Genomic DNA, 13,710 nt, shown 5'->3' on the forward strand with positions numbered 1-13,710 from the left:
TCATTCAAACTTTATTACACAAGCTGCTCACAGGAGTACATCTGCAACCACACTAGGCGTCAGGAGTTTGTCACCAGATGGTGTTTTTTGGACCACTTTGAGGGCCTAGATGAGGGTGATGGCACAGGCTAGAAGGCGGCAGACAAAGTTTTTCTAGTCACCCTGGGTATGATCTTTAATAATAGACTTGTCTGCCGAGCGTCAGGAGTTTGTCACCAGATGGTGTTTTTTGGACCACTTTGAGGGCCTAGATGAGGGTGATGGCACAGGCTAGAAGGCGGCAGACAAAGTTTTTCTAGTCACCCTGGGTATGATCTTTAATAATAGACTTGTCTGCCGAGCGTCAGGAGTTTGTCACCAGATGGTGTTTTTTGGACCACTTTGAGGGCCTAGATGAGGGTGATGGCACAGGCTAGAGGGCGGCAGACAAAAATTTTCCGTTTCAGTGCATGCAAGGCTATCGATTTAGGGGGTCAAAACATGTATCCCGAGTTTGTCACTCAAAGTCGTCCGGCTCTCGGACTATATTTTTCGAAGTTGCGCAACTTCATCTTTTCTTCTAAAAAACACTTAATATATGTACAGTATTAAAATTTTCACAATTATTTTCCCTTAAAATCAACAATGTTTTGTTGGGAAGCAAAAACTATCTGCTATTCTGGGAGATTTTTTTAGATAATTATTATGAAGAAGTAACATTTTTCAACACTGTAATCGCGCTGGGTCCTTTTTGCTAAAGGCGCTTCAAATACACCCCGCACTGAAAAAAAATTCTCGGCGTTTTCACCAAGGTCCGTTGGAGTCTTTACCATCTCACTTTTTTTACCAATTATTGGTAATTTTACCAAGACAGACCGGTAAGCTTACCTAAAAACCGGTATTTTTTCTGTTTTTTTCAGGTAAGAATACCACTTTTATTGGTAAGCAATTCCCGGTAACTTTGCCATTTTATCTCAATAATTCTACCACGTTCGATAAAAAATATTGGCGTTTTTACCAAGGTCCAGTAAAAATTAACCGAGAGAAAGTTCGATAATTTTTACCGAGATTTCTCGGTAAAATTACCAATTCCATAAATGGTAATTTTACCAGAAAAAACTGGGATCAAATAGAACCCTGAATTCTTGGTAATTTTACCCTTTTCTCAGTAAATACACCGAGATTTTTTTTCAGTGCGTCCCAATTTTAGAAAATGAATTTTTTCTTAGAAGAGGACGTTAAAGGTTAATCTGACAACGGCGGAGGAAGGCGAGAGCTGACGGGCGCTTTATGAGTGCATGCTCCGATGGGCCAGAATAGTGAATTCCTGTGTCACAGAGGCAGTAATTTACCACGGGGCTAACTGCGCGTGAAATACTCTCTTCGATACTGTATTTTTCACGCTATCCACCCTCCGCTTCTCCTATCATCTCGCATCACGCCACACTATCCGGATAATATTTTAGTTGCGGATCCGCAGATGATCCCGGAAAAAACATCGGAAAAAGATAAAGGATTGAGGATGAGTACAATAGGATTTTCAGGCATTGAGAAGAAAAGACGGTTACAATTATTCTTGTTTGAAAAACTCCTTAAAATTGGGACACTGACTTCTCGTGCAGAGTAACTCGACTCGAAATACCATTCTACAAAATAGAGTGGTCCAGTACTGCCGTGCTAAGCAAGAACGCCGTATGAGGCATCAGGCGTTGCCAAATTTCCGTCGACAAATCACACATTTTCAGGAAAATTTGTAGATATTTCTCTTCTGATATTGCAGAGGATTTTGATCGTAAATTGGTCAAAAAAGTCTGAAAATTTCAAGGAAAAATTTTCATAACTTGCTTCAAGAATAATTATATTTTCTAAAAAGAAATTTGGCAACATTCCAATGCTTATAAGGCGTTCACGCGATACTAGGCTTGTAGTTTTTGTCAAAAGCCCTCGATTCTCTTCGTTTGGCAAAAATCGCAATTTTTCCTTCGAATTTAAAAATTGTGGAGGCCTTCTGCAATTTTACTTTCATTGTTTCCACCCTTTTCGAAAACTCTGTTGTCAAAATTTTAATTGCCCCCTCTAATTTAAAAATGTTGGTGTCGAAGCTTTCCACTGATTACCCCCCTCCTTCAAAAAAAGAGGGGGGAAAAGGTCATCAATGGACCAATAGACAAGGTACAAATTTAAGCAATCTGATTCAAGTTTCTTAACCAGAATTTCACGTAAAACACGATTCACACAACGAAAATTACTGAAACAAATTCCTAACGAAGATATTAACGTTTTTATTTCACATTTGTTACGAGGAATTCAACTGCCGCTTACAAGAAACTCAAAGCTCTACGTAAGACAAATCGCGCACTACAACGCAACGGTTTCAGCAAGCTTCTCAATCGAGTAATGTTCATTTCTAATTACGTCGCTCAAACTATAAGCAATTTGCTATAGCTGAACCAAAGCGTCAAGACTGAGGTTGCAAGATTTTTATATTGCAGAGACTATCATGATAATGTTTAGCGCGCCATGTGGATCACGTAGAGCATTGAGTTTTAATGAGCGGGTGGTTTGAATTCACGCATCAGGAATCATTGAATATCTTTGTAAGGAGTTGATTTCGGTAATTTTTGTTGTGCGCATTGTGTTTTACGTGAAATTTTGATTAAGGAACATGTATCAGAATGCTGAAATTCGTACTTTGTCTAGTGGTCCATTTTTGTGGAAAGGTTGAGGATAAATTTTGAAAGCATATTCTGCCGCGGATCGTCGAATGCGGAGGAAAAGTTACAAGCCTAGCATTACCTTAAGATCCAAAATTTAAAAGAGAAAGAAAAACGCTTGCTCTATGAAAAACATATAAATTTTAGGCTCCATTTCGTTGGCAAATAAACGAGGATCGACGATTCTTTGAAACCTATCGAGAACCAAGACGAGTAAGGTATCGTAATTTCACCATTAATGTGCATGTGCATTTTCGACAACCCATAAAAGACAAGCTATTGCGCTGGGTGTACTTTTGCACACCTAAGAATATGCCTCCAGTGGCACCGACGGGACATTTGAGCCCAGAGTGCTGTAACACGCTATCAGTGTTCAACCGATGGAACAATTTGCAGCCCGAGTTTCAGCGCGGAAAACGGGCCCCATTCCAGCTGATTAATTGAGCCTCACGTTTACATTTAATGGTACCTGTGGTGAAAAGCCCCTTACCCCTCCTCACACCCTGCACTGAACGCAGAATAGACCTCGATCTTGTTTCGGCAACATTTTTAGCGTGCAGGTTATCACCATGCACCACACTGAAAAAAAATATAGTAGATTTTACCTTTCTCAGACTCAATGAATAGGAGTATGGTAATAAACACCAGAGGTTTTTACCACCACCAGGAATTTACCATATTATGGTAAGTATCACGAGGGTTCTAGTGAATACAATTAATACTCTGGTTATTTTCACTAAACAGTATCACTGTGTCAAAAATAAAGTAGGCTCATAGTAAATGTTATCATACTTTTTTTTTCAGTGCACGAAGTAGGTTCGATGAAATTTTTTCGAGCCAAAGCCGGAAGAATTGAAACAAGCAGGAAGCTCCAACGCATTCGCGTCGGAAAGCGGCTCTGGCGACGGTAGGTAGTTGTTACGCGTTTACGGTTTCCTTGGTAACCTTTGTTTGCTATCAGCTGATGTCGAGTAGTATGACTAGGAAGCTCCAACCACGGCATTCTTCGAAAAAAGCGCGAAAACTTATAGATTTGAATTTTCAAATTTTAAACGTAAAGTACATTTTTTCCAGTGCGAGATTAAAGCACAGACCCGTTTTGAATTATTGACAGTATCACCATGATTCCAAAAATACACTACACAACATAGCATTCGCTCACAGGAAAAAGATATCAATTAAAATAAAATCAGTCCCCCCTAAACAGCAGAAAATGGCGCCGATTCCCATCAACCAACACGCGGTCTCTCCAATGTAACATGGTCCGTTGATACTCCCCAGCTGGGACCGTCCGGAATAGCAGCTCTAGTGCAGCACCAGAGCCGCTAAAATGTGTTCTTCCCTAGACTTTGGCTATTGTACGTCATAATTGCTTGTTCTATAGAATATTTTTAACCAATTTTTACAGTGGAGAAATTTCATTAACGGATAACGTACTTTTGGATCAAAACTGGCAACGGAGAAGGTAAATCAAGGATCGAAATCTCACCCGTATCATAAATGGCGCGAATGCGTGGGCTTTCGAGCGCCGGTGAGAAACTTGAAACATCGAAGCCTTGCAAAATAAAGGTCCTGAGCTGACGAGTTTACAAGAAAATATTGTTAATCTTTACGAGAAGAAAGCTAACATTCATATGATTACTATTAATTGCCATTGCACAATGAAAAGTCAGCACTTGTAAAATGAGCACCGTGACTGAAGGAAATCACCGCAAAACAATTTTAGTATATTTATTGGCCGTAAGAGTCTTAGGAACTTTCCATACTTTGAATCCTAAGGACACATATTAATAAGATCATGCTTAAGTGTCACGTGAAAACATTAAAGAAAGAAACACACAGTTGTCACATGAATAAGAGTTTAGCCCACCTCAAATCCAAGAACTCAAAATGTATTAAGTAATTTATCTTTCATATTTTAAAAGAAAAATCTCTGTGCGTAAAATTATTCTGCGTGTCCGGTATTAGTACAGCCAATTTTATCGGGAAATACTGTATAGTTTTATGTTTTCCATTCGCCATTTTCAATCGCATTTCAGTTATAGAGTAATTCATGGTCAACATTTGTATACTCTAATACCTTTTACACACCAGAAGAAATGGATCTTCAGGAATATTTCAGATAGGTACTTAAAAATTTCAAAATCCCAACCCATCGAAAAGATAGCAATACCCCTAAGTGCTGAGGAAGCACCTTAATGAAAAACTGACAACGGCGTTAGTAAAATTTCCGGCGAAGATAAAATTAATAACCCTCGGCGAAGGTAGAGTGGGGGTAGCGGTAGCGTCTCAATTAGCCAACGACGATAACGAGTTTGAGGTTAAGCAGCAACGGTGGCGGATGTCATGTGAGCCCGGGACGGGAGGCAATTTGCTCGGCGCGAGTGACGCTCCGGTTGCAGGCTGGCGGGTGGCAGGCGCCAACATCGCGGGCCCATCAATCCCGCACGCGCAAGTGGGTCAACCGCCACCGCAGCCATTCATGCCCAACTTGAGAGCATATCCACGGTCTCCGCACCTGTCGCCTCCTCTCGGCTGGAGCACCTGCGTGACGCATCGCCCAAATATGAAATGTTGCCTCGAATCCGTCCTTCAGCTGACGAAAGGGCGTAACTGCAATTTGAGATGAGCCCGAGCAAACATTGAGTTATACGGACGATAGGGTGCATTACGAATTGTAGTTACGTTCTTATGTCAGGAGGGCGACGAGTTGATCCATTTAGTAATGAAGTAACTCATCCGTGCATGAAACCACCGAGGAATAGCAGAATGTGCTGTTCGTAAATGACGATCTTCTCGCTCTAACGATTACGCATCTCGCAACAGTTACTCCTTATTGTTTATGATACATTACAATAAAAATGTCTCAGAAGATTGGTTCAGCGGTTTGGATAAACATTTTTTTCAAAGCATCTCACACGCAAATGAGATAAAATGGATTGCATTTTGCAAAAAGGAACCAGAAGCATTGCAATGGTGCTAAGATTGTGCAACTTCATCCTTTGCAATAGAATTACTGAAACCATGAAAAAATATGGAAACATGATAATTTTTGTCTTAAATTTATGGTTTTCAGCGAGTAAAACAGAAGCTGTTAATGGATAATCAGGTTTTCCTTCTAAGAAAAAAGAAAATGTACAAATTTAGCAACATTGCAGTGCTCCTGGTTCTTTTTTGCAAAATGCAATCCGAATAATAATAATCTCAAACTTTTGAAGTTTGCAATTTTCTTGCCTGGGTGGGCACCTGGAATACGTTCAGGTGAAACAACTGAAATCGCGCTGTTATACGGCAAAGTGTCGGCTTGGAACATTAGCACCAATAGCATTTCCAAGAATATTTGCAGAAAACTGTGCGTCCACTTGAACGTGACGAGACTATTGTATTTTTCCAAAATTATGATTGTTCATGAGAAAGGAGTATTAAGTTCCAGGAGAACAATTTTTGAAGATGCGCAAGATGTGTGAAAGGTTGGCAAATAAAAACTTTATATTGCTTCTCCTCAAAATTATGATTTCAGAACTGCAGAATTAGTATGAGTCCAGTTATGTCTGTCGTTTGTGTGGTTTCTCGTTTCAAATTTCCGTTACGACACTCTTCGATGCAATGCCACCGATACCTCAATTCACAAGATTTTTTGGTGCTGCAGGATCCTCTCTAGAGGCTTGTTTTATTTTTTTTTTTATAATCCTACAGTTTGGATGTAAATTACGATGAAAAATCTGATCCAAATTATTTTCAATGTAGAAACTGCAGAAGTCAAAATCGTCTCTAACTGCGGCATTTGAAACCAGAAGAACAATGATTTGCATGAATTCTACTGACCGAGTTTCCACGTTGAAGATAGCCTGAGGTCTGCTCACAACTTTGACTGCATACTCGAAGTTTTCATGTCATTTGACCCTGTCATCGAAAATAAATCTCCGTGGACGGCATATTAAAGTGACCCGGAGAAAGTCGATTTTTCAAAGGTTGTCACGTGAAGGAAAGGCACTCACACTGATTTAGGTGCATCCCAGCCGGAGCACGGCATTAATTTCTTCATTTAATTACTCGCAAAGGTCCTTCACCCCTCTCTCGGGCGAGAAAAGGCACCGGCAGGAAGAGAACCGCCGGAAGGGGGGTGGGCGGAGGGGAAGGGATAAATGATGGCGCGCAACATAGTACGCATAAACATGACTCATTAACGCTACGCCAGAGCACAGCACTCCCGTCCTGAGGAAAAACGCCGTATGAGCCGTCGAATGTTGCCAAACTTCCCCTCGTAAAATATTCATTTCGGGGAAAAACTATGAATACTGCTACTTGAAATTTTCAGGTATTTTGTACTATACTTATATATAAGAGAGTTTATTTTTAAAATACAAGTTATACAAAAAGACGAGCTATGTGCCCCTCTGTATTGATAGACCTTAAAACTAGTTTTTTAGACTTATTTTGTAAGTCTCTAAAAACATTAAAAGACATTAATAAACTTAAGCTATTTGGAGACATAAAGAAGACGAGTGACCTATTATGTAAATAGTTGGAACTCACTGGAAAAAAGAGACGATACTCCTAAAAGTACATGTCAATAAAACCAGTGTTTAATTTTTTTTTTTTTTTTTTTTTTTTTTTAAATATATATATATATATATATATATAAGAGAAGGTTGTACTATACTGAAAACACAATTTTCTGAAAATTTGGAAGAAAACCCTTCATAACTTTCCTAATAAAGTATCGCTTTATTAAAGGAAATTTGGCAACATCTGAAGGTCCATACTGCGTTTTTCCTTAGCGGTGGTTTTAGTGCTGAGACGGCGGCGATTGCGGCGGCGGGGGAGGGGGGGGGGGGGGCGGAGAAGAGCTCTGACCTGCCGCCTGCAACGTCCAGGAACCGCCGGCGGCCGGCCCTCCGAGCTTTGGAGCTTTCCCGGCTAAATAATGCTCCGGGTCGGGGGAGCTTTTGAAAATGTTTTAAATCTTCGCCACCGCACGTAATGCCCGGCTGGCCCCTTTTGATGGCCTGTTACCGCGTTGTGTGAGGGAATCCTGATTTACCCTCCCCACTCGTACTTCATTTTTCTTGCTCTTTCGCGAGGATGAAATGCTTTAACCTGGTATTTCCTGCACCATTTGTTCGGTGCTGCGAGACGGATTTTAAACGATAGATCCACGAGAGCAACACCAGGCAAATATCGAGGGCCAAGAAACAATACAGCCCAACTGAAAAAAGAGCAAAAATGAGATAGCGACTTAACCGCATTCTACAGTGTAAAATACGCGAGCTTATGTTTTCAGTGTTCTTCTAATTTTGTGAAAAAGCGCTGCAATGACGCTGTAATGTACGAAAAAATTGCAAATCTAACCCTAAAATTACAAATATGGCGAAGTTCTTTCTTTGTCCTGCGAAATTGCTAGTTTTCAGAAAGGTGACCTTAAAATTACAAATATGGCGAAGTTCTTTCTTTGTCTTGCGAAATTGCCAGTTTTCAGAAAGGTGCTATAATTCCTTCGCCATCAATATGGTAGAGACCGACCAAAGGACGTAAACTGAACACGAAAGTTCCTCCGAAAAAATTTTTAATTTATCCTATATTGGTAATGGCACACTGAAAAAAAAGCTCTTGCCATCAGTATATTGCCAAATTTAATTGGGCAATTAAATTTTTTAAATAAAAACGATTGTGTAGATTTTTGTACAAAATTCAGTGGTGGCAAGTTTCCTGCGAAGTCCGAATTCCTTCAAATTTGCAAGGGAATCCGCACAAACGTTCTCTTATAAAAAAACATAATTGCCTATTAAATTTGGCAATAGCTGATGTGGCTTGGTTCCTTTCTGCTAATCGCGGTCCAATTCGTCTTTGGTTCACACCGGTTAGTATTGTCTATCTTAAGGCCTAGATCCACCCGGCGATTAATCGCCGCGAGTGAAAGACGTGAGTCAATGGAGAGCCTTGATTTCGATACATCGACGTCAATGGATCGAAATCGAGGCTCTCCATTGGCTTCCGTCTTTCACTCGCGGCGATTAATCGTCGTGTGTATCTAGGCCTTCATCCGTTGGCAAAAATTCACCTGACATGACGGAGCGTCGGGCTGCGACTCCGCGCTGCAATCGGTCACACTTGCTTGGAAGCTGAGGCTCGAGGGATGCGATTCCTGGATCCGTCGAATGTTGGTATCGTTTTTGCAGGACCTCAATCGATAGATATCATTGCCAGGATAGGGCTCCGTCTATGGAAGTCATTTGGATGAGGATTCATGGATCGATTGTGGGCGATGCGTGTGGGCTGGGGCAGCGAGGCGGAAGGCATGGAGCGGGGCTAGCGCTTCTCACTTTCATGGGACAAGGGAGCCCTGGCGCTGGGAGAGCGAGGCCATTGCCACCGGCGGGATCCCGGCTCCCCGTTTCCAGGTTGACGGGTTTATCTATCCTGGACACCGACCTCCTTCTCGCCACTCGTCAAAACCCCCGCCACGATGCCAGTGCGACCCACACTGTTAAAAATCCCGGCGCGAAATTCACGCGAACTCAGTTGCTACTTTGACCACCATTGACTATGAGTGCATGGACCCGGCATTGACTCAAATAGACCATAATGCGTTTTCATGAGCGGGAATTAGAATTCACACGTCAAGAATAATAAAATATCTTGGTTAGGAGTTGTTAACAGTGATTTTCGTTTTGCGAATCGTGTATTACATGAAATTTCGGTAAGGAAACATGTATCAGAATGCTTAAATTTGTACTTTGTCTAGTGATCTATTGGATTGCATTTTGCAAAAAGGAACCACTAGCATTGCAATGATGCTAAGATTGTGCAACTTCATCTTTTGCAATAAAATTGCGGAAATCGTGAAAAACTATGCAATTTAGATGGTAATTTTTGTCATAAATTTACAGTTTTTAGCGAATAAAATAGAAACTATTAATGGATAATCGGGTTTTTCCTCCGAGACAAAAGAAGTTGCACAATCTCAGCAACATTGCAATGCTAGTGGTTCCTTTTTGCAAAATGCAATCCTATTATAACGTTCCTCCAGAACGACTACTCGTGTTTCATTCGCGGAAATTTTACGATGTCCGAAAGTTCACGCGTCCATTTTCTTCACTATGGCAAAGTACACGTGGCGTGTTTTGCGGTACGTCGATCGATCTGTTCATTCCGCTGAATACTGCCCACAACTGCTGTGGTATGGATCGACGGAGCATCTTCCGTCGCCCGCATGCGATTTACACAGCAAGCAACTATTTTAACTCTCCGGAGGTGCTGGTTGCGTTCCAAAATATTGCAGGCGCTTCTGTAAGCTGATTGAAATCCAGATATTGCCTTTTGAGAGGACTGAGAGATGACGTGGAGGCCATCCCTGCTGCAATCAGGATCAAATGGACCTCGTTTAGTAGAAAGGAACCAAGAAACATCAGCTATTGCGAAATTTAATTAGGTAATTTAATTTTTTACAAGAGAACGTTCCTTTGCAAATGTTGAGGAATTTGCTTTTTACTACGCAGGAAATTCACTATTTGCAGGAAAATCCGTTTTCATGTAAAAAATCAACTTGCCCAATTGAATTTGACATCAGCTGATGTGGTTTTGGCCCTTCCTGCACTGGAAAAAAAACACATTGGATCTAGAGTCCAGACCTTTAAAATATCGACAAGAAAAAGTACTCTTGATTCAATCAGAATCTAGCTTAAATCAAGAACCAAGCCTCTTAATTCAAGCGGATTTCGTTTTGATTCAAGCAAAAATCCGATTGAATCAAGAGTATTTTTCTTGTCAATGTTTTCAAGAGTCTGGACTCTAGATCCAATGTGCTTTTTTTCCAGTGTGCTTAACACGGTCTGGATGAAGACTAAAACACCCCTTATTACATTCAGTATGTATAAATCTGAGAAAGCGGAATCAATTGCCGTCAAAACTTCCGAACTCGACTCCTCGTCGAAACATTGTCGACATGCCACTGGCGAGCACTGCACTCGGGGTCAGGAAAAACTTAATGCATCGTGATAAGTTTCAGTGGTTGACCAAGTCAAGCGAGAGGAAGTCGGATATTGTATCCCTTCGGTGCATTTTTCTGCGGCGGGGGTAACAATATCTGCCGCTCGCTTTTTATGAAGGAAAAAAAAAACCTCGTATGCGCATGACGTTATTAAAACGCGTAAACAAGGGAGAGGGGGAGGGGTGCCGAGGGCGGAAAGGGGGGGGGGGGGGGCTTCTCAGCTGAGACGCCACCGCCGACATCGGGAGAGGGGCTTCCCTAGGATCGGGAACCCGCGTCGTGTATGAGGTCATGGCACGCGCTGCGCGGAAGTGGTGTCGTGGGGTGGTGGAAGGGGGAGGAGGGGGCGCGCTCTTGAGTGCGGAAAAAAAGGGAGACGATTGACGTGCGATTTATCACGAGTGTAACGCGACGTACAATGCTGGATGTCTCGGATAAAATATTAAACATCGATGGCTTAAGTTCAAAAATATACATATTAGCCATGCGTTGCGACGTTGCAATACATCCGTTTAAATTTAATTGCTTTCTCGAAAAACTTACGAATCGATAGTGAAATTCCCGAGCCACTTATGATGTACGTCCGTTGTGATTGCGAGGATTTGAAATCTCACGGAGGGAAGAATAAATGTCATTTTTTGGAATTTTCAAGAACATGTTTTACGCAGAGTGGAGATGCGACGGATACTTCCAAGGATCTGTACGTTTAAATCAAGAATTTTTTTTAAAAAAACAGAAGGCTAACAACGCTTGGACGCGTTTTTTTTACCTACAAAAGGCGTAAAAGGGGTAAAATACAACGTGAGTACAAAGGGTTGTCGGTGAATATCCGTGGGTTAAAAAGTCCGTTGGGTAAAAAGTGATGGTGAACATCCCTTGGGCGGAGTGATCCTGGGGCTTTTTGGTATTAGTCGAGAGATGAATCAAGAATGGGTCTGAAATAATTAAAACTATTGATAGGCCATATCATATGAGAACAGTGACATATTATATGCACTTATAAGGGTAACACTTCCTGAAAACACCTACAATAATCTGAAACTTTTTCGGGGCGAAAGGGGGAGAAAAGACTAATAGGTTTCCTTGGAAAACCTCCCAATGAAACAAAACTTAGTTTGGTCACTCGCGAAGAGGGCGAGGAAAGGTTAACGATACGAGGGGATGACGGACGATTGAAAAGTGTATCAACGAGTTCAAGGGTTGCTCTTTAATCAGGTAGATCTTATTCGCCCCCCCCCCCCCTATCTCAGGCACCGGTACACGGTTAATCCTTTTATCGGCGGCCCCCAAGGGGCGGAGGCGGGGCTTTTATGAACTCGAGTCGCTAATCTGAGCTGTTGCCCCCTACTCGTTAAGAAATGAATCAATCACTGTCCGAAATGCTGTTTTCGGTGCGTCGAAGCCAGCTTGCTGCAGATTAGTTTGATTTTTGTTAAAATTCTCGATAAAGGCGCTAAAATTGGGAGCTTAATGGGTTAAAAAGAATAGGTAATTTTATAGGCGTAAAAATTCTATTTGTAATATAATGATTATTTTATGGATGTAGTTTCAGACGTAAGTGAAGACATCACTGATGAGAGTAAATGTTCCACTCTTTGGATGTTTTGCTTAAATTACGAGAGGTTCTCACTGACATTGTGATTTCGATTTGAAAAATTAAGTTGAGGAGTAGGAAATATTCAGACTCTTTAACCCTCGAATACATTCATCAATAAATTCGACGATTTGAAATTCGCGTTCGAATCGCGACAAAAATGACGTACCTACAAAATTCCATGCACAGAAAAAAATCAGTTATGGGCTATACAGACATACCGTCCGTTCCGGGCTCAGAGGCCGAAAGTTCCGGATGCTGGAACCGTAGCTTCGACTGATGTGGGTGCTTCTCCCGGAGGTTTCGGCCTCTGAGCCCGGAACGCGAACGATATGTCTATATAGCCCGTCAGTACGGCTTCCACTGCCGGAGTTTTTTCCTCCAGTGTGGGTGGCCTGAAGATCAACTGACTGCACAATCGCGATCTTGCAGGCAAATGCTGCAAGAATCAGAACGCAAGGGATTTCATAGTTTCCAGACTGTCGTTAAAGAAAAACACGCGCGGTATGAAGAAAATAATTCAAGACCTTGCAGAATTTCGTTCTTTTTCAGTAGTTCCGGGCCGCCCCACAATGGATCAAGTCAATAGGAGAGGTCGGACAAAATGTGGAAACTTCAAACGCTTATAACTCCGTTTATACAAAACTTTGAGGTTCTAATTGTGGTTCCATCGGTTTTCTCGTGAAATTCTTCTTGAATGATGCCTCTAGAATTTCAAAATGTGACAAAATAAACATCTAAATTCGCAGTTTTTGTCAAAAATTCATGTCCGACCTCTCTAATTGACTCGATCCACTGCGTTCCGGCGCGAAATGCGCGCCTACAAACCTAACTGGATACTTCACGCATTGCGCAATGCTTGAAGTATCCCCTAGGTTTGTAGGCGCCGTTTTGAGCTGACCGGCCGCCCGCCACGCCACGGCGCCCTTTAAAAATGATTACTATTTCCAGACTTTGCGGACTAGTAAAACACCCTGCTTTCGACGACCCGTTGCGACGTGGCGCGAAAAAACGGCTACAGAAGTTGGCAGCGAAGGGCGCGCGGCACATGGCCTGAAAGTAAACAAGCTGTTTTCTAACCTCATTTGCGTTCTCCGGTAACCAGTGCAAACAATATCCGGGTCGTTCGTCGCTTGTGTGCGCCGCGCCCCAAGAAAAACAAAACTGGAGCCGTCGTCAAAGCGGAGATGAGACCTTATTTCCTACCGTAATCCGTCGCTCCGCCGACCGAGAGGCGTAACTTAATTCCGTACGTTAACCCCGACGAACACGGAGTTAAACGGAAGCTAGGGCTCATTCGGGAGTGAGGTTACGTTCTTACTTTGGCGGAGCGACGCATTCTCGAGTTGCGGATGTCAAACCGCTAATGAGATTCGTATCCGTAAAGGCTGCTTTTTGACATCTTTTTACGAGCGTAATTTAGCCTTTTTTAA

The sequence above is a fragment of the Bemisia tabaci genome, chromosome 3 (genome assembly GCF_918797505.1).
Source record: "Bemisia tabaci chromosome 3, PGI_BMITA_v3".
Lineage (NCBI taxonomy): Eukaryota > Metazoa > Arthropoda > Insecta > Hemiptera > Aleyrodidae > Bemisia > Bemisia tabaci.